This window comes from Podarcis vaucheri, assembly GCF_965113315.1.
Source record: "Podarcis vaucheri genome assembly, chromosome: Z".
NCBI classification, from domain to species: domain Eukaryota; kingdom Metazoa; phylum Chordata; class Lepidosauria; order Squamata; family Lacertidae; genus Podarcis; species Podarcis vaucheri.
In genome coordinates, this window is record NC_138758.1 from 35,346,015 (window position 1) to 35,367,826 (window position 21,812).

Here is a 21,812-nt window from a genome sequence, read left to right on the forward strand (position 1 = left end):
TCAGTTTTACCAAGAAATTTGATGATCAACAAGAACACATGGATGAGTCTTATCCCAGGATTCTTACTATATATATTTATTTTTTATTTAGAAGGTTTATTCAGGGGTCACCAACCCTGCACCCATTAAGGCATCCAATTTGTGTGTCCAGGCAGAAGGTTTTTATTTCTTTTTTAAGCAAGCCTCTTAAACCCACCCACCCCCTCCCCCCAAAAAAGAAAACTAGGAAGCAACTCAAGGGAAGTCATAGTACTGCTCTATTCTGCCTTGGTCAGACTACAGTTAGAGTCCTGTGTCCAGTTCTGACAGGCTGGAACATGTGCAGAGGAGGACAACCAAGATGATAAGGGGACTGGAAATCAAGCCTTGTAAGGAATGGTTGAAGGAGAAGGGTATCTTTAGCCTGGAGAAGAGAAGACCGAGAGGTGATATGGCAGTCATTTTCAAATAAATGAAGGGCACATGGAAGAGGGAGCAAGCTTGTTTTCTGCTACTCCAGAGGGCAGGACCTGAACCAATGGATTCTGATGGGAAGAGCTGTTTGACAATGGACTCCCTCAGAAGGTGATAGGCTCTCCTTCATTGGAGGTTTTTAAGCAGAGGTTGGATGCCCACCTGTCAGGGATTCTTTAGTTGTGATTTAGTTGCAGGGAGTTGGACAAGATTATCTTTGGAGTCACTTCCAATTCTACAATTCAATGATGATTCAGAATATGCCAGTATGGGTAGGATATCCAGCTTCATATAACCAATATGCTTCACTCTAATGAACGAAGGGGTTAAGACCATAGAGTAAGCTGTCCTGACGGAATTTGCTAGGTCTCTCCCTCTTACCTTGGGAGGAAGGGTTACCAAACCTTTTTCTCTCACTTCTACCATGTGAGGCCTAAGCTGCATGCTCCAAGGTTACACCGTGTGGCTTAAGCAAGTCATCTTTGTGTTTCTATACAAATAATTTAGAAACATTTTATCCAGGTGTGCCAAGTGGTGGGGACTGAGAGGTCTTTAGCCTCCCTCTCCCATTTTTCAGGGTGGGGGCTGGGCTCTCCCCAAATCCTGCAGCCTGCTTTGTCTCCTCCTCCCTGCCCAATGTCACACGGGGAGGAGGAGACCAAACGTGGAGCCCAGCTGCATGTTCTCCATTCCCCACCCAGCATGCAAGCGCCAGCATCACAGCAGCAGCACACCCACATATCCCAGCTCATGTGCTAGGTGGGGAGGAGACAAATCACATGACATGTAACATGATGCACCCCTGCAATGTGGGGGGGCAAGTCAGTGCCCCTGATTTTATCATTTTGGAAGAACCTAAGTAAACTGCTTGACTTTTCTTGCTGCTGCATGGAAAAGCACATGACCTTTGAAGTTTTTTTAAGTAACCCATTTTAAACCAAATGTGTGGTCTCTTTCTATGCTAAGGGAAGAGGGGAACTTTGGAAGCAACTTAGAAATGGATATTTTAAAGGTATAACAGCCTATATTTCCACGTTTTATTTGCTGCATATTTTGCGATTTTAAATCTCGGCTGGGGCTCTCTCACCAAAGAGTACTTGCCCTAAAACTGGATCTAGGAATGCAGGTAACACTCCTTTTTCTTTTTTTTATACCTTTATTTTATTTTATACTTTTAAACCAAATACAGAACAAAAAAACAACACTATGCTCCTAAGTGACTTTTGTGAAATGAGCCGACCTGCTTCCATGTGTCACAGTTATTCGCCAATGAGCTGTGATTAATAAGTGAGTAATTTGCACATCAGGCAATAGGAATCCAGGAGTTCTAAAGTGCTTCTTTCTCTCCTCCTCTTCAGTATTGCTTCTGTCTTATTTTCTAGTAGTCTTTGGAACCTCTGCAGTTTGCCCTTTTCCCCTAGCAACCAGGAGGCTTCTTTCGTGACACAGGTTCATCTGAGATCAGGTACTCCCTAGCATTTCTGCAAATGCTACCACACAATAGCTGAAGGTGGGTATTAAAGTATCCTCTCCTCAAGTGGTAAGTGCAAAATGTGAAAACTGTGCTTTGGCATGTTTCTGGCTGTGCAGGACATAAAGACCAGACAACTAATAAAGAGTTCACATTCCACATGCAAGGCAGGCGGCACTCTGCCAAGGAGCGACAACCCTTCCCCTATGAATGAAGTAAGATTCCAGTTCTCTTTGTTCTGAATTTAAAGCCGATTTAAACAAGAACATGGGAAGCTACTGTATACTGCAGAGTCAGACTAGCGGTCCTACATGGACTAACAGCAGATTTGTAGGGGGTTTTGAGTAGGGGATATTCCCTGCCCTACCAGGAGAACCTACAGGTTGAACCTGAGACCTTCTGCATGCAGAGTAGATACCCTATTATTGAACTAACCAAAACTTTTCCCAAGAAAGAGGAAATTGACTTATGCCCCAATGAACATAGTAATTTTCAAGCTTCTCTGCATTGCAACAGACCAGCACAGTTGTCCACTCTGGAAATTAAAACCACAGGGCTACTTCCATGCTTTCAATGGAAACATGTAGTACGATTCATGCAACACGTTGGTGACTAATATACACACAAGTAATCAAGAAGCCGCTGTTCACCCCCGATGGGGCCCTTTTACTGGGGCTTGCAGGTAGCACACTCCCAAGGTAGTTTTCCGGGCTTCTTCAGTGGTCTAATCTCAAAGCCTTGAGATGTATATTGATATTCAATTTCATAGAGAATATATTTCTTGGCTTAAGATCTTGATTACTTGGACTGCCAGGGTGAAACAGGTGCAAAATGCCAGCACCCTGTCTACAACTTTATTAACATCCATCTACAACTTCACTAGCATCTCTCGGTATTGTGAACAACATCGAACTTATCTTTTGTTGGTATCTTCATGAACATACCTAAAAAGATAAAGAAAACAAAAGACTGAGTTAAGCACTTGAAAAATCCATTGAAATCAGACATTATAAGTTCATCTCAGGTTGGGTAGTTCGCAAGTCTCTGTAGCTTTGCATAAGTTTATGTATTTTTCTCAGAAGATTGATAAAGAATGCATAATTATTTTGGTAATTATTGTGTGTATATTAGTTGCCAACATGTTGCATGAATCGTACTACTTCTAACAGCAGCACAGGTTGCATTTTTCTAGCATTATTGTATTTTCAATGGAAACATGGCAGGACCTATCATGGCAATTTTTTTGAGAAGATTTGATCCCACATCAAGTCTTGGTGAAATGAATGTTGCCTGGTCTCTTCTTAGAGTGTTTAAATGTTTAAATGTTTTGATGTCTGTAGTCAGACAAATGGTGAGCTGGTGCGAGGAAGAGAGATCGTTGCCACCTTCCTCTAAAACAAAACAGAACAGTCCTACGTGAAAGCTGGCCTTTGAGCCAGGAGAGGCTGTGCTGGGAGACCTTACCACTTCCCTGCGATGTGTCAGAGCAGAGTTCTTCAAAATTACTGACCCACCACCAGGGGAATCCGATTGCAACAATCTGTGTGGCAAGCAACCCCTCGCTCATCTGCCACGGAGGCCCTGCGTGGAGAATCTCCAAGCTCCTATGAATAGAGAGCGCTGGATTCAATCTACGGTTCCCTGGGGGACGTGCCTTACAGGAGAAGTGCAGTGATGGGGAGCAGTTCAAGGGGGAGCCGGTTGTGGTAGTTTGTATCCGGGGAACAGGGAGGTGTTGTGTATCGGCTCAGACTGCTATTCTATCTGCACTGATTCCCTGACACATAAAATCATAGAATTGTAGAGTGGGAAAGGACCTCAAGGGTCATCCTGTCCAACCCTCCTGTGATGCGGGAATCACAGATAAAAAATCCATGACAGATGGCTATCCAACCTCAACTTACTTTTATTTTATTATTTATTAAATTTGTATACTGCCCTTCATCCATAGATTCCAGGATGGTTCAAAACATAAAAATACAAGATAATAAAAAGCACAAAATACCTTAAAAGTAAGAAAAAGAACATGCCAATAGCCCCGCCAATGAAGCAGAGCCTGCCACTTTCTGAGGGAGCCCGTTCAACAGTCAAAAGGCACTTACAGCTTAGTCAGAACCTCCTTTCCTGTCATTTGAATCCATTGGTTCTGGTGCTACCCTCTGGAGCAGCAGAAAACAAGCTTGCTCCATCTTCCATGTGGGAGCCCTTCAGTTACTTGAAGATGGTTATGATGGCACCTCTAAGCCTTCAGTGTGGTGTAGTGGTTAAGAGCGGTAGTCTCATAATCTGGTGAACCGGGTTCGCGTCTCCGCTCCTCCACATGCAGCTGCTGGGTGACCTTGGGCCAGTCACACTTCTTTAAAGTCTCTCAGCCCCACTCACCTCACAGAGTGTTTGTTGTGGGGGAGGAAGGGAAAGGATAATGTTAGCCACTTTGAGACTCCTTAGGGCAGTGATAAAGCGGGATATCAAATCCAAACTCTTCTTCATCTCTTCTCTTGGCTAAACATGCCCAAATCCTTCTACCGTTCCTCATAAGGTTTGGTTTCCAGACCCTTTGTCATCTTGGCTGCACACATTCCAGCTTGTGAACATACTTCTCAAACTGTGATGTCAGCTTGGTGTTGTTCAAACTGGCTGGCAGCAGCTCTCCAGGGTTTCAGACCTGCCCTACTTGGGAGATGTCACTGGGTATGGAACCCTGGACCTTCATCATGCAAGACAGATGCTCTACGACTGACATTCACCCTTTCCTCTAAAACTGAAGTAAGATTCTAGTCCTCATGTTCCTGAATAAAATACTGTATTAAATAGAAACAGAGGCAGTCACATTATCCTGAGTCAGACCACTGGTCCATTTAGCTTACTATTGTCTACACTGACTGACAGTGGTTCTCCAGGGTTTCAGAGTCAGAACTATGGCCCCTCCTCCAAAATAAAATAAGATTCTAGTCCACATTGTTTCTAAATAAAAGTATGATTTAAATAAGGAGCTGTCCTTTGCTGAATCAGACATTGGTCTATCTAGCTCAATATTGTCTGCTCTGACTGGCAACAGCTCTCTGGACATTCAGACAGGGTTTTCTCCCAGACTTACATGGAGATGCCATCTGGGATTAAACATGGGACCTTCTGCATGCAAAGCAGATGTCCTACCACTGAGCTACAGCCATCTTTTCAAATGTATATCCCGCCCTTCCTCCCAAATGAGCCCAGGGCTGTTCTTTGTCACTCGTTTATCATGAGGAAAATGTGAAACCTCAAACCTCCACTTTGGAGTTTTAAATTTGTCAGAAACTGATATTTTGGTGCGGCAGCTCCTACACTTTGGAACTCCCTGCCTGTTGACACCAGGCAAGTGCCTTCACTATACTCTTTTCAGCGCCTGTTTAGGCTGCCTGCCCAGATGTTTAGAAAACTGATACGAGTTTCAATCTTTTTTAACCTACTGTTATTTTAGCTTTTTGAAAGTATTAAATCATTGTTTAATTTTTTTCATATTGATACTTTTATTGCTATATATTTTTTGTAAACTGCTTTGAGGATGCTTTAAAAAAACACCAAACGATGTATAAATTTTATGAAATAAATAAGAAAATAAATAAATAAAATTTCCCTCAAAGAATCCTGTAGTCTGTTAAGGGTGCTGGGAATTGTAGCACTGTGGGAGTGGTAAACTACAGTTCCCAATATTCATTTTTTGTGGGGGTGGATCCATGTGATTTATATGTGTTTTATGATGTGAACATCATAACAGGGAATCCTGAGTAGACCTGATGTCTACCCAGCCCTGCATTTGGTAACCTATGTTATTTCATTTTCAAATATTCTGAATTTTGTACAGAGTACTGTACAGGTTAGAGTCCCTTCCTTCTGCCTCTTTTACTCATGCTCTTTACCAACATGCAGGAGACCAGACATGCCTTGCTGAAACCCTATAAAAACAAAGGCAGGAAAGAGTCTGAAAGCAGCCCTGTGTGCAATAAAATCACATCAAGACCGCCTTCCTTTCCCCCTTCCAGTGTGGTATCAATGCGCACGCATGCTTTGGTAACCCAGAGGATTTAAAAAAAGAAGAAGATGCAAATGAACAGATGGAACGGAAAGATGAGGCAGAACGCCCGTGCCCTAATTCTGGAAATCATTTTAAGAAATTCTCCTAGCTGAACTGGAATCCAGAAGGAAGAAGACAGAAAGCAGACGGGACCATGTGGGAAAGAGGGGGATGGAATAGATGGGAGAAATTTGCTTGGAATAATGTAAGAACCACTAGTCCATCTAGTGCAGAATCCTCTTTTCACAGTGGCCAGCCAGATGCCCCAAAGTGAAATTCACTAGCAGGATTTGAGCACAAGAGCAACTCTCCGTTCCTGTGGTTTTCAGCAAATTCAGTATTCAGAAGTGCTGCTGCCTCCAGCTGTAGAGGCAAAGCATAGCCATCCTGGTGAGCAGCCATTGGTAGCCTTGAACTCCCTGAATTCCCAGAAGATGCTTCTGACTGGCCACTGTGAGAACAGGATGCTGGGCTAGAAGGGCCTTTGGCCTGATTCAGAAGCGCTCTTCTTACGTTCTTCTTACGGAAAATCAGCATTGAGGGGGAAATGTGCCTATTAGGCAAAAACGCCATACAAAGATCTTTATAGTAGGAGAAATTCACACTGAAATGCTGAAAAATTTTCACATGGGCTTAGAGAAAAATTGCAAACTGACATGGAAATGTGGAGAGCAGAATGTAAGAAAAGAAAAATGAGAAGCAAAACTGGTCCCCGCACATATGCCACTGGGCCCCCTCTCCATAACCTGCCCCGATCCTGTCTTATACTGTGCCTGATTCTTTTGATGGGCAACAAACCTTCAGGTAAGGATAAGAATAAAAGCGGCAGTGGGGATACAGGGATAACATGGTACCCATTGCAAAATTAGTGGCAGCCCATCATTCCTGCCTATCTCTGCTTCATCACACGTGCTGTGCAGGATAACTTCCTGGTGGATCATACCACCTGTTAATTTCTGTGCAGAGAGGAAACCACCATTTGGATTTTCTGCCTTGAGTACCAACAGGTCTTGAACCAGCCACCCACAGATCATTCTTCCAGGTGGACTGAGCTGAAATTAACCTGGAGAGAGAAAGAGGGGGAAATTTGGTCCGGTGGCACCTATTCTTTGAAACTCAGTGCTTGTTGACATTAGGCAGCTGCACTCACTGTTGATGTTATTTATTTTATTTATGGATTTCATAAAATGTATAAACACATTGCTTGATGGTAACAAAACAAAAAACAACAACACAACCCACCCAAAAATCAAAACCCTCAAAGCAACTTGCAAAAAACAGTTATGCAATAAAATTATGAATAAGGAAAATGAACGGTCATAATGTTTTAAATTCAAAAAGTTAAAGTAGCAAGAGGCTAGAAGCAGATTAAAACTCACATCAACTTTCTAAGCACCTGTGCAGGCTTGCCTAAACAAAAATGTTCTTAGCTGGTGCTGAAAAGAGTACTGTGAAGGCACCTGCCTTATATCAATAGGCAGGGAGTTCCAAAGTATAGGTGCTGCCAAGCTGAAAGATGTTGACAAGTTTTAATCTTTTTAACGGTTGGTTTTAATTATTTCTAAATGACTAAATTATTTTTAACCACTTTTGATAGATAATTTTAATATTTATCATAATGTGTTTAGAGGCTTTATTACAATCAAGCAAAGGTAAATCATTTTTCTCTCATTGTGGCTGATCAGAAGAGCAGGACCACAAGGGGCGGCACCCCTGGCTCTCAGTCCAAAACCCAGATGCGCCCACAGGGATCTAGGAAGTTTGGCAACCCAAGATTGGGAGAGGGAAGTTGCATGATGTTCCTGTAAAGCTGAAGCTGTCTCTGTGCTTGCACCCTTCCAAAATCTGTTCAGCTGAATGTTTGCCAGCCGTTTCATGAGGCTACAGCAAAGAAAGAAGAGAAAAATTCATATTGTTGTCCCTCTTTCAGAGCAGCTGAAAGGTGCTCCTCTCCTTAAACTTCCTCACCCCTGCTGGCCATTAGAAGAACTTGTAGCTAATAACTCGTGTCCAAGTTTGCTTAGTTCCTCCTCCCTCCTAAATCTCTTTTCCCTTTGTGCCTTGTCTTTTAAGATTGCATGCTTGTTCTTTCCCCAGATCTGTAAGTGCTCTGGAAACCTTTGGCTGAAGAAGGGGGTGAATAATGCCCCCTTTTGGCCAGTTTGCCACCTCAATACAATCCCATGCATGGTTTCTTAGAAGAAAGCCCAATAGTAAAAGGTAAAGGTAAAGGGACCCCTGACCATTAGGTCCGGTCGTGGCTGACTCTGGGGTTGCGGCACTCATCTCGCTTTATTGGCCGAGGGAGCCGGCATACAACTTCCAGGTCATGTGGCCAGCATGACTAAGCCGCTTCTGGCAAACCAGAGCAGCACACAGAAACGCCTTTTACCTTCCCACCATAGCGGTACCTATTTATCTACTTGCACTTTGACGGGCTTTCGAACTGCTAGGTTGGCAGGAGAGGGACTGAGGAACGGGAGCTCACCCCGTCGCAGGGATTCAAACCGCTGACCTTCTGATCAGCAAGTCCTAGGCTCTGTGATTTAACCCACAGCGCCACTCGCGTCCCAATGGGGTTTATCCCAACTAAGCATCTAGGTGATAGGTAGCTATCCTTTGGCCTCCAGATATTTTTGGGCTCCAACTGCCATCATCCCCAGCCAGGGTGATGAGGGCTGGAGGATCACAGATTAGCCTCCACAGCTATTATGACTGCAGACTTCTTAAGCCTGCACTACACATCCAGTAGGATGAGGTTATTGGTAGAGACCTAAGTGATAAGGTGGACTATACCCTTTCTAGCTGGTGGGGACGGCGACAATTTTTAATGTTCCCTCTTGGACCCAAACAAACAACAAAACTCCCTGCTAGTAGAAAGCTAGCACATGTCAGAAAGGCAGGAAGATTCTCCAACCCTGTATTCTTCAATCACTTCAAATGCAGGACCCATATTCAATTGAAATGTAAGACCATAAGAAGAGAATGGTTGCTGGATCAGGCCAAAGAGGGCTGCAAGCAGGACCCAAGCACAGGAGCACTCTCCCCTCTTGTAGTTTCCAGCAACTAGTATTCAGAAACATTGCTGTCTCCAACCATGGAAGTAGAGTGTTGACATTGTGGCTAGTAGCCCTCAGCCAATCCACTTTTAAAGCCATCTAAGCTGGGGGCCATAACTGTCTCCTGTGTGAGAGATTTCCATATTTTTAAATCATTGCCACTCACTTCAATCAGGCTGTACTGAGGTCCTGGCCCAGGAGTTGAAGAGTGATGTAGACCCTATCTTATTCCCTTTCCTGCTAGCTTTCTATTTGCAATGAGTTGGTGTGATTTACAGTCATTGTTGCCTACTCAGATATTTAGAATGCTGGTGTGTATTTAGTTCATGACTGGTTTTAATTGTTTTTACTAAATAATTCTATTGTTTTATTTTTTTGTGAACTGTTTTGAGACATTTATTTATTCAATTTATATCCCCCTCTATGGAGCTCCAGAGACTCTCCTCCTCATCATTTAATCCCCACAACAACCCAGCAAAGCAGGTTAGGCAGAGCGAGCGAATGACCCCCACTGACCTTCATAGCCAAGTGAGGAAATTCAAACTCCCAAGTCCTAGCCTGGTGCTCTAACCACCACACCAAATTAGCTTTCAAAAGATTATTGTTTGTTTTCTACCATAAAGCGGTATATAAATTTTGTGAAATAAATAAAAAAAATTAAAATGAATGATTGTTTGGGGGTGTTTATAAAGGTGAACCTTCCTCCAGCAAGCTCCAAGTGGTACAGTCCCTTCTAGAGCCCCAGCACAAAGGGACTCAACCACTTCTTGCCCAGAAGCCAAGCAGGGCTTTTAAATCTAGTGGGCTGTTCTGCAGATGAAGCCGGGGCAAGCTTTTGGAGGTGTGGGAGGCAAGCAGCTGGACTGCGATGGAGGGAGCCAAGCCTGCTCAGTTTGGGAAGGTTTTCTGTGAGGGAGGGAAGAGGCAGAGAGAGGGGAACAGCCGTGTTCAGTAGAAAGGAATGTCCTCCCGGGATGGCTCGGCTGAACCTCAGCCAAGAGTCCCTGTGAAGCCAGCTCTTTTCCAAGCCTGCAACCTCAGGCTGTGTGTGTGTGTTTTAAGGAGGACAGAAAAGCACACAACTTTGTTTCTTTCTCTTTCGAAAATTTTCATGACTTTTCTGGAAATGTTCTTCCACACATCCCAGTGTGGCTCACACACCCCACATGTGTGAGTTTCCAGGAGAGGGCAGGAGGTAGCAGTCCCCCGCCCCAAATAAATCATAAACCCCAGCTCCTCTCTCCTTTTTTAAAGAGGTAGGTTTCTAGCATTTGTAGAAGCTGAGGTATGAGGCAAAATGTGCAGACAGCAATCTCATTTGTTGTGAGAGAAATTAGCCCTTTCCATAGTTTACATTTATTTATTATTTAATGTATGTGTTGTTTTATTTTATTTACAGAATGTATATCCCTTCTTTTTCTCCCAAGGCGCTCATTGTGGCATATGTGGTTATTGCCCTCATTTAATTCCCACAATCACCCTGTGTGGTAGGTTAGCATGAAAAAAGGCTGAAGGTCAGGGCCGTAGATAGGGGGTGGTAAGGTGGGCCCCAGCCAGGGGCGCAGGTGATTGGGGGCACAAAATCAGCTAAAAATATGTCCATAAATATAAATATTGATTATTGCCTCATAAGAAATGGTTTTAAATAGAGGGTGAATTGAATGGGTGGAGGGGAGGGGATTGGAGGAGAGGCAGAAAGAAGAGCTAATTTGTCCGTGGCTAGGGGGCGCAATCTGGACGGTTCTGCCAGGGGCACAAAATTACCTCATCTATGGCTCTGCCCAAGGTCTCGCCAAGTGAGCTTCATGGCCTAGTGGGGGTTCGAATCCTGATATTCAGCACTCTCACCACTCCACCCCATCCCTGGAAAAATCCCTGTGGGCACCCAGATAAGCCCACTGAGTCCTCCCCAGTAAATGGGTCTAAAAAAATATAACAGCTGAGGGTTCAAACCAAAGTGTGTCTAACCAAGAGGTTAGGCCTCAGACAAGGTAAGGCAAAGGGAGTATTTTCTGCACCTGCAATGAACCCCCATCCCCATATTTCATATATACAGAGAGTGAAAATTTACAGGATTTATAGAAGCTGAGATATGAGGCAAAATACATAGGCCATATTCTTACTGTAATTTGTTTTGCGAGAAACTAGCCTGCTCTCCTCGCTTTCAGTATTTTGATTCACCCCCCTCCCCTCAAAAAAATCCCATGGAGCCAATTCAAAGGTGCTTGCAGACTAGGAGTGGTTGTGGCGATTTTTTAATACAGCAAATAGGTTGTCACAATCTTGCAAACGAGTTGTAGGATGCAGCTTTGGGGGGTCATACAAGCTGCATAGACATCTTACCTTTAAAGCACATTCCTGCTCCCCAAAATCCTGGGGACTGCAGTTTGCGCCTCAAGAGAGAGAGCTACCATTCCAGCACCCTCAACAAAATGCAGTTCCCAGGGTCTGCTCTGTGAAAAACATGGTGGTTGTGCTGGTGTTCTTTCATTTGTTGGATTCCCCCATCAGGAAAGTTTAAATCTGGTTTAACAGAGAGGAGCGGGGTAGACAAAATACAGGATGGTGAATAATTTCTGTGCATGAGAAGCACTGACCCCATAATAAGCCCCAACCTGGAAAGATCATAGGGTGGTATTCAATGCTGGAGGTGACCCATTGAAGTTAATGGTCATGACTACTTTAGGCCCATTTATTTAAATGGGTCCACTGTGAGGAGGATGTAGTTGAATGCAATCCATAGAAATGAATGGACCTTCCTCCAAAATAATACAAGGTTCCAGACCCCATGGTACAAAATAAAGGGGTGACTTAAGTAAGAAACTGCCTCATACTCAGTTAGATCCATCAGTCCACCTAGCGCAGTACAATGGTACCTCAGGTTAAGTACTTAATTCGTTCTGGAGGTCCGTTCTTAACCTGAAACTGTTCATAAACTGAAGCACCACTTTAGCTAATGGGGCCTCCTGCTGCTGCTGCGCCGCCGCCGGAGCACGATTTCTGTTCTCATCCTGAAGCAAAGTTCTTAACTGAGGTAATATTTCTGGGTTAGCGGAGTCTGTAACCTGAAGCGTATGTAACCTGAAGCGTATGTAACCCGAGGTACCACTATATTATTTGCACTGAGAGGCAGCAGCTCTCCAGGGTTTTGAAAGCGGGTCTCTCTCCCAGCCCTATTTGGGGGGCTGAACCTGGAACAATCTGTATGCAGATACTCTACCCACTATGCCACGCCCCCTTCCCCAAACCCGAAGAACGTAAGAAGAGCCCGCTGGATCAGGCCAGTGGCCCATCTAGTCTAGGATCCTGTTATCATGGCGGCCAATCTGATGCCTGCAGAAACTGATGCCTGAGGTTCATTTGCACTGTGGACCGCTCTGAGACCTCTAGGTATATGGCGGTATATAAATTCAATAAATAATAATAACTTAAGCAGGACCTGAGTGTGACACCTCTCCCCTCTTATGGCTTACGGCAATTGTTATTCGGAAAAATTGCTGCCTTTAACCTTGGAGGCAGAGCCTAGGTATCATGGTTAATAGCCATTGATAGCCCTAATTGTTTATTTTTTTATTTAAAAACCCTGCATAAATCCTCCTCCTCCGCGGGTTCGAATCCTGACCTCTCCCTTCGCGTCCCCAGCTCTGCGAGTGTGTTTGTGTTTATTCCTGCTCTCTCCCTTGAAGTAATCCACACACCAGCTGCCTGCCTGCCTGCCTCTCTCCCCCTTCTCGTCCTCCGTCTCCTTCCACCCCCCCTCCTCCGTTTTTTCTATAACTCAAAAGCTTGTCAGCCTAGTTCCAGACTACTGGCGCCAACCTTCTCTCCGGGAAGGGGAAGAAGAGAAGCGGGAGGGAGGGGAGAAAAGGCTCCTCCACATGAACGCACATCAAACCAGCCCTTTATCTCCCCGGAATGCTTTTCAGCTGCACTTTTCCTTCTCCCTCCACCCCCCGCCCTCCTTAAACCTCCCCCTACCCCTGCAAAAATAAAATACCATTGCTACCCTTAATGAAGGAGGCTGCAAAGGAGAATATTATATATGCGTCTGTCTGCATGCAGTGTGTGTGTGTGTAAGTGAAGTGAGTCTACTCGGAAGTAAAGGGGTTGTTGCTTTGTAACGGGGTTGGCTCCGCTGGAAGGGCTTGCAAGCCTAAATAAATAGCGGGTGGAGAAACGCGGGGGGGGGGTTGGAATAGAAAACACCCAAGCAAACACGGCATCTATTATTTATCCAGGCGATTAATTATTGAAGGCGCTGTTGGGGGGGGGGCATAGAAAAATAGGTGTGTGTTGGAGGGAGGGGGAGATGCAGAAAGTGCATGCAAGCCCTGGGAATAGGGAGAGAAAGGAAATAAAATGGGGGTGTTGTTTTGCAAAGACAATGAAGGGCGCTGAGCCAATACCCCCCCCACACACACACACACAGAGAAAAACCCCTCCCGCCAACTCCATACAGGAAGGAAGGGGGGTTATCACACAACTCAAGTTTGCGAAAGAGATCCAGATTATTTTTTATGGGGGGGGTGGAGTCAACAGTTGACTTTTCATTCCCCAAAGCGGGCTAATCCTCTCCCCATTACCACTATGGGGGGTGTTTCATGCAAGACTCCTACTTTCTGGAGGAATTACTTTCCACTTTTTCTGGAGCAGAGGAGAGAGGAAAGAGGGAGACGGGGTGGGGGGGACTCAAAGAAGAGTGTTGGATTTTATTGGATCGGAGACTCCAGGTTCTCAAATTCTTGCTTGGGTCTGAAGGTCCCAACTGGTTTGATCATGGTCTACTCAGAAGTAAACAATGAAGCTTTACTTGCAGGAAAGTGCAGGGTAGGTTTGCAACCTAAGTGACCTTGCTGCTCTCCCCCCCCCTAATAAATAGGATTGGTAAAGGACTCTTAAACAGCAAATGACATAGGAGAGGGGGGAGTGTGTAACCCGCTTCTCTCCCTGCTGTGGAATCGCTCTGGATCACCCCTTCCCCAAAGCATCTGTTACCCCTGCAGAGGTTCTAAATGTGTATTTAAACCAAAGTTTAGGAGTGGGAGAGCAGGAAGTGGAAGAGATGACCTCCCTGAAAGCTGTTTTCCGGAAGTGGGTTGAGCTAAAGGGGTTCAAAATGTGTATTTAAACATACATGAAAATGGGGGGGATGAAGACATGACAGGTGGGGAAAGGGTTATGTACCCCTTCCTCCTGCCTTAAAATTGCCCCCTCTCAAGCAGCTTTCTCCATGTGCCTTTCTCTCCAGGGGTTCCAAATGTGTAAATAAACACGTTTTAGAAGTGAGGGAGCAAGAACTGGAACAGATGGGGAATGGAGAAAGGACAGGCAGGAATTGCCCTATCTTGAAGTAGCTTTCCTAAAGTAGCCTTTGCAGCGTTTAATAATGAGTCTCCAAGCACAAGTTTAGAAGTGGGGGAGCAGGAACTGGAAGAGATGGGATAATGGAGAAGCAACGAAGGTGGAGAGAATGCACCCCTTTCCCCTACTTCTCTCAAAGTGGCTCTGGTTTTTGCAGGCCTGGCGCATAACCTTTCGTGCAAAAGCAGCAAGCCACATCCAATATTCTGCCCACTTTGCCTCCGGCCCCACCCACCACTGGCATGTGGCTCCCAGAGGGTCACCAATGACAGAATGTGCCCCTCCAGACTGGAAATCCCCTCCTGCCCTATGCAGTATTTGTGAAATTTCCCAGAGGCACATACCCAGGAAATAGGGACGTGGGTGGCGCTGTGGGTTAAACCACAGAGCCTAGGACTTGCCGATCAGAAGGTCGGTGGTTCAAATCTCCACAACGGGTTGAGCTCCCATTGTTCGGTCCCTGCTCCTGCCAAACTAGCAGTTCGAAAGCACGTCAAAGTGCAAGTAGATAAATAGGTACCGCTCCGGCGTTTCCATGCGCTGCTCTGGTTCGCCAAAAGCGGCTTAGTCATGCTGGCCACATGACCCAGAAGCTGTACGCCAATAAACAAGATGAGCGCCGCAACCCCAGAGTCGGCCACAACTGGACCTAATGGTCAGGGGTCCCTTTACCTTTACTGTACTCAGACTGATCCCACAGACTGAATCTTAACCAGCCATTCATCGTATGAAGACTTGCAGTTTAAAAATCACAAAGAGGCATTTGCTTTCCCATCTGTGAAATGGATTCAACTGATCCACCTTGCAAAACTGTTGTGAGGAATATAAAAACCGAAAAGATTAATTGTGCTTGGATAGTTCAGGACTCCCATGGCAGGGACCACACCTGGTTCCTGTTGTTGGTTTCACTTTTCTCCTCTCCGCATCAAAGGCAGGGAGCAGGGATTTGATTCAAGGGAGCACATCTTCCAATCCAAAAGACCCCCTGTGACCTGAATAGGCTCACCAAATTTCATTTCAATCACTTGACATCCACAGGAGAACACCCACCAACATTTGGAACAGGAGACTTGGACAAACAGGGCAAAGATGTTTGGCCAATTAAAATTTGGGCCACCACATTCAGACATGAGGGGTCTGAATGGGGCTGATTCAGACATGGTGTGTGTGTGTGTGTGTGTGTGTGTGTGTGTGTGTGTGTGCGTGTGTTTTCCTCCCCAAGACAAAGTGGAGGATTAATAATTTCAAGCTGAAAAATCCAAGTGAGCATTTGCAGGAAATTTATTTTCTCTTTTAAAAAATCAGATCAGATCTGGAGTTAGGAAGTATCTCAGTGTCCTGCTTAATTTCTCTACCACTGCCACCACATTCACCTTCAGACAGGCGATCAGATCTTAGCAGCCGAGAAGAAAACTGGTGGGAAAGTGGGGGTTGGTTTGCTGGTTCAGGAAAAGCTTTTCTGAGCCTTGAGAAAAGACTCCAAGGAGAAGATAGAAGGAAAGTCAGCTTGACAAGCTGGGGTGGGGGGAGCGAGCACGAGGTACATAATGTATTCCAGACATGCATGGCAGAAAGCCCAGGAAGAAGGAGCAAAATGGGGGGGGGGGAGAGAGAGAGATGGCTAAGAATTTGCCAGGGTTGTGGAAGGGAAGAGAGCGAGCCGATTCCAATTGTAACTCTTTAATAGGTGCTCAGCGAGGAACAAGTGGACCTGTCCATTTCAGTTTTGCCACTCTTCCAGTCTTTGGTTCCATTATGCACATTCCCTCACTGGCTTGCCATTTTTTTATTTAAAACCAAACATGGTCGTTTGGGAAATGACCCTAGCTCAGTGACAGAGCATCTGCCTTGCAAGCAGAAAACGCCAGGCTCAATCCCCAGCAGTATCTCCAGGTAGGGCTGGGAGAGACTCCTGCCTAAAATCTTGGGAGAGCTGCTGCTAGTCTGTGTAGACAGTACTAAGCTATATGGACTCATGGTCTAGCCCTGTACTATAGAGCTTCCTATATAAGCCCTCATGAAAACCCACCAGCATTTTAAGTGCAAAATTCTTCAGATGTATACATGTTTGATTGATCAAATGGAATTATATCCCACCCTTCCTCCCCAAGGATGGCAAACAATGACAATTAAAAATATTCTACATTAATTAAAATCATGATCCAATGATCTTAAGGTTGCCAGGAACAGTATTCTTTGGTGACCAAATTCCTGTGGTAAATAGGACTGTTTTCAAGTTACTCCTGAAAGTTAATAATGATGGAGACAGGTGAACCTTACTAGGCAAGGCATTCTGCAACTGTGGAGCCACCACTGAAGAGCCCCTGGTGGAGGCACCATCAACAAGGCCTCACCTGTCCATTATAATCACAATTTTGCCCAACATACACATTTTGACAATGGAGTTTCCAAATACATATTCACATGCTGTCCCCCCCCCCCACTATCCTATGCATTTCTATATACACTCTGTCCCCAGTAACTGCATTTCCATACACTTTACCGGGAAACTGCATTGCAGAATATGGAGAAGTGGATGGCTCTGTTTCATCTGGGGTATTGTTTTGGAGAGTGTGACTTAGGTTAGTTCGTCTTTAAGGGTGACCTGAATTGAACTGCGTCTCCTTAGCCCTTTGTACAACACAACCTCTTTTCAATGTATGCCAGTTCCTGAAGTTCCCTGGATTTTGGTGCATGACTGTCTACTCTTCCCATCCAGAAATCGCAATAAGTCTAGTGTTTGGGCATGGATCTGTTTGGCAATATTAAAAAAATAGGGGACAATACAATATACAGTTCTAGTCACCTCACTTAAAAAATGATATTGTAGAACTGGAAAAGCAGTGTCTCCAGTTCTGGGCCTCACAGTTTAAGAAGGATTTTGACAAGCTGGAACGTGTGCAGAGCAGGGCGACCAAGATGATTGAGGGTCTGGAAACTAAGCCTTAAGAGGAACAGTTGAGGGAGTTGGGAGTGTTTAGCCTAGAGAAGTGGAGAGTGAGAGGAGATATGATAGCCAATAACTGCAGGGCTGTCCCATGGAAGATAGAGCAAACTTTTTGGGAAGGACCCAAACCAATGGATCCAAAGACAAGAAAGGGGATTACAACTACACATTTGGAAGAACTTTCTAAGGTTGGCTGGCCATCTGTCAGGGGTTCATTAGCTGTGATTCTTGCATTAAAGGTGGTTGAACACACACAAAAAACCTAGGGGGTGTTCTCTTCAAACTCTAGAATTACAGTGGTGCCTCGCAAGACGAAATTAATTCGTTCTGCGAGTTTTTTCGTCTTGCGAATTTTTCGTCTTGCGAAGCACGGTTTCCCTGGGTATTAACGGTTTTAAGAAAAAGGAAACAAACTTGCAAGATATTTTCGTCTTGCGAAGCAAGCCCATAGGGAAATTCGTCTTGCAAAGCAACTCAAAAAACGAAAAACTCTTTCGTCTTGCGAGTTTTTCGTCTTGCGAGGCATTTGTCTTGCGAGGTACCACTGTATAGGATGATTATGAATATAATAATTAAATAAATAAAAGATTTAAAAAATAAGTTAATGTGAATATCAATATGAATATGTGATGAAGATTGGGGAAAGGGAAGTTACCCCATTTGTCCATTCCCCCCGCAAAGGAAGGGGCTGAGAAGTCGATTTCCATTGGCAAAACAACTGAAGGACGTTTTATATGCATGGGTATCCATAAAACTAGCCCCTTTCTTGTTACGAATAAGGAAACTGCAGGCATGAAAAGCACCTTTGCTCCCCGTCTGTATCCTGTCCTGCTTCCCTTTACACCTGGGTGTTCATATTCCGCACCCAGCTCCCAACCCAATGAGGTCACTTCCTCCTATTCTCTTGACTGTCTCCTTTCCTCTTTCCATGTACTTCCTTTCTCCCTTAGATATGCCAGATCTTGTGGCACCAGTCCACTGAGAGGCATCAAGAGGAATCGTTTTGGAAAAGATGTTCATTCTGCAAAAAGAGAGAGAGAGAGAGAGTGCCAGCCAACAGTCCTTGGGAAATGTTATCTGTTGTTGCAACATAAAGAATCAGGGAGGAATCAGCAACTACAAAGATAGGAGAGTTTGTAGGTATGTTACTTTGGGACAGAAGCCCACTTCATTCACTTGGCAGGAGGAGCTGGATACCCCCTCCCCAAACACCAAAGAAGTGGCTTTTACCATAAGAACATAAACACAGAGTATCAGGCTAGATCAATGGGGGCAAATCTAGTCCAGCATCCTGTTCTCAGTGGCCAACCAGGTGCACATTTTGGGATACCCACAAGCAGAACCTGAGCACAAGAAGCCCTTTCCCGTCCTTTGATCTACAACTGGGATAAGAAGCATTACTGCCTCCGACCTTGGGCATAGAGCACAGCCATCATGGTTAGCAGCCATTGAAAGCCTTAGCTTCCACGAATTTGTCTAATCTGCTTTTAAAGCCATTCAAGTTGGTGGCCATCACTGGCACCCATGGAAGCAAGTTCCATAGTTCAACTATGTACCAAAAGAGATGCCAAGGTTAGAACCTGGCACTTTCTGCATGCAAAGCAGACAGATGCTCTGACAACTCCCATCATCCTTGAACACTGGCCACGCTGGTAGAGACTGAGGGGACCTGGAGGCTCCATCAACAACTGGAGGGCCACACACACCCCTCCAATGTCCATTCTTATGATCATCGAGGCAGAGCATAGTCATTGTGGCTAGGAGCCATTGATTTCCTTATTTTCTGTGAACTTGTCCAATTCTTTTAAATTACAATAATTTGAAATCTTCCAGTGTTAGGCCTTATCTGCACCATACATCTAAAGCAGTATCATACCCCTTTGAACAGTCCTAACTTCTCTTAAAGAATCCTTGGAGTTATTAGAACCCCATTCTCCACAGAGACCTAAAATTCCCATGGTTCCTGGGATGAGGGATTGTTAGTTAAATTTGTGGAAGATTGCAGTCAGACATAACTATGCATGAGTGCTTGTTAAGGGGAATGCTTGTTAAGGGGTTAAGACCACAAAGTTATATCCCTAGACTAAGCTAAATCATGTCCCCTCTTCTCTGAAGAGGAACTGAAACCTTCTCTTCCTGGTCCCTACCTCTCTCCATGCCATATAACTAACCAAGAAAGATGTGTCTAAGCTTTGCTGCAAGCTTAGAGCACATGTTTGAAGCTACCTTTTTGTATTTTCTACCCAAGAATATTCTGCCTATATTCTCCTAGCTGCTGCTTGGATAAATGTATGCATCTGACCTTTGGAACCTTTTGTAAGTAAAGCATTTTAAACATACTTAACAGTGTATGCTCTGTTTATTGCAAGAGGGGTAGAAAGAGGGGAGAACTTTGCAAGCAGACTAAATGCAATATGCTAAAGGTTTAACAGCCTACATTCCTAACACTTCACTGTGCTGCTTGACTTTTTGAGTTTAAATTCTGCTTCTGGGGGCTGTCTCCTGCTGGAGAGTGTGTAATACCCCGTATTTTGAATCCAAGCACCCAGCCAATTATTTTATTATTTGCCACACAGGGACCTTATATTTTCCCTCCCACAAAAGTAATCTGGGAATTGTAATTATTTGAGGGGAATATGGGTCCCCTAACAACTCTAAGAGCACCTTTAACAAACTACAGGCCCCAGGATCTTTGGGGGATGCTATGACTGCTGAAAGTGATATAATACTGCTTTGAACAAATTGTGCAGATGGGACCTACAGCATGTTCAGAATTGACCCACTGAAATTCATGGTCACAGTAAACTTAGCTACATGAATTCCAACAGGTCAACTCTGAGAAGAATTTAGTAAGCTGCATTCCATTATTGTCTGAAGAGCCCCCCCAACCCCATAAAAGCAGTTCTTAGCATGGTCCACCTAGCTCAGTCTTGTCTACATTGACTGGCAGTAATAGCCCTCCCAGGATTTCAGTCAGGGGACATTCCCAGCCCTACCTGGAGATATAATCATGGGATCTGCATGCGAAGCAACTGTTGCCCCATTGAGCTATGTCTGTTTTCCTAAAAATACAACAAGACTGAGGTCCTCAACATTCTGAATAAATGGATGAAAAACAGATGAAATACAGTCTGTCTTCTGAGACAGACTGGTCATGTCAGTCTAGCTCTGTGCTGTCTACACTGACTGGCAGCAGCTCTCTAGAATTTTAGGCAAGGGATGTTCCAAGCCCTACCTGGAGCCACTGCCAGGGATTGAACCTGAGACCTTCAGCATGCAAAGCTGAAGCTCTACCACAGAGCTACACTTTCCAAGTCAGACCATTGGAGCCCATCTAGCTCTGTGCCGTCTACGCTGACCGGCAGCAGATTTCTAGAATTTTAGGCAGGGGATATGGAAATGCCAGCGATTGAACCCGGGACCTTCTGCATGCAAAGCTGCTGCTCTAACCAGGGAGCAGCAAGCCCTTTCCCATCATCTTCCCCCTGCACTCTTTATGTGTGTTGTTGCTCCTGATAGATTAAAAAAAAATTGCATAAAGTCTCATAGAATCATAGAGTTGGGAAGGGACCCAAGGGTCATCTAGTCCAACCCCCCTGCAATGCAGGACTCTCGGCTAAAGCACCCACGACAGATGGCCATCCAACCTATTTTATCATGCCTATGATGAAATAAAACAAAAACGTAAGTGAAAATATAAAACAGAGACTTGCACACAATGCAAAAGAGGTAGAGAGAGAGATAGATCGTCTGCCATCTCTGTTGCCCAGCTGAGTTTCTGCGCGGTGGTGCAAGGGGCTGTGAGCTGCCTCCTTCTCCCACTGCCTCCTCGCCTCCTCGCCTGCTGCCTCCCTTGGAAGTCGATACAAAGGCTTCCTATCCCAGCAGCCTCCACTAATGGCCGACCTCGCTGTTGTCCTCAATGCATTGCCTGTCCCAGATACAGCGGCTGGTTGCTGTAGCAACTGAGCTCTGACTAATCATTTGCGCAATGACCTTTTTCCCCCCAGAGAGAGGGAGGGAGGGAGGCAGGCTTGCAAAGCGAGCTTGGGAGAGAAATAAGCTATAGAGAAGCGAGGCCAGAGCGGAGGCTCCAGAAAGGGGGCGCGGGGAAGGCGCTGAGACCCTCGCCCACAATCGGCTTGCATTTCTGGATTTTTCTTTAAACGGGTGATTGCGGTTTTTTGATGCTTCATTTTTGTGGGGCCCTTAGGCAGCTGCCTCTGGTGGGAACAGCTAGGCGAGGGGGCAGGTGGGAACCCGCGGGTTGTTTATCCTGTGCTGTCCGCCCCTTCTATTCTGCTCAGTGGGAAAATAGGTGGTGGTCTGTGTGTGGTCACATCCACAACATCCACACTGAACACCTACTGGAAGAATCCTGAAAATTGTAGTTTGTTAAGGGTGCTGGAAACTGTAGTTCTGCAAGGGGAAAGCAGCAGCTCCCAGGATGCTTTGGGGGAAGCTACT

The 21,812-nt window shown here is 45.1% G+C and overlaps 2 long non-coding RNA genes across 3 annotated transcripts; both read right to left on the reverse strand.

Moving 5' to 3' along the window:
• Positions 1-1,621: 1,621 nt before the first annotated feature.
• LOC309523819 lies at positions 1,622-12,836 on the reverse strand. 2 transcript variants are annotated; one of them, XR_014215637.1, is made up of 4 exons: positions 12,660-12,836; positions 11,381-11,560; positions 6,925-7,041; positions 1,622-2,868 (listed from the first exon to the last, which is right to left on the reverse strand). It is a non-coding gene; the product is annotated as an uncharacterized lncRNA (long non-coding RNA). The 2 variants fall into 2 exon arrangements; XR_014215638.1 differs by lacking the exon at positions 1,622-2,868 and having other exon boundaries at positions 6,777-7,041; positions 12,660-12,833.
• A 2,825-nt stretch (positions 12,837-15,661) lies between these two features.
• LOC309523825 lies at positions 15,662-21,252 on the reverse strand. The gene is made up of 2 exons (XR_014215648.1): positions 21,059-21,252; positions 15,662-17,150 (listed from the first exon to the last, which is right to left on the reverse strand). It is a non-coding gene; the product is annotated as an uncharacterized lncRNA (long non-coding RNA).
• Between the last annotated feature and the right edge of the window lie 560 nt (positions 21,253-21,812).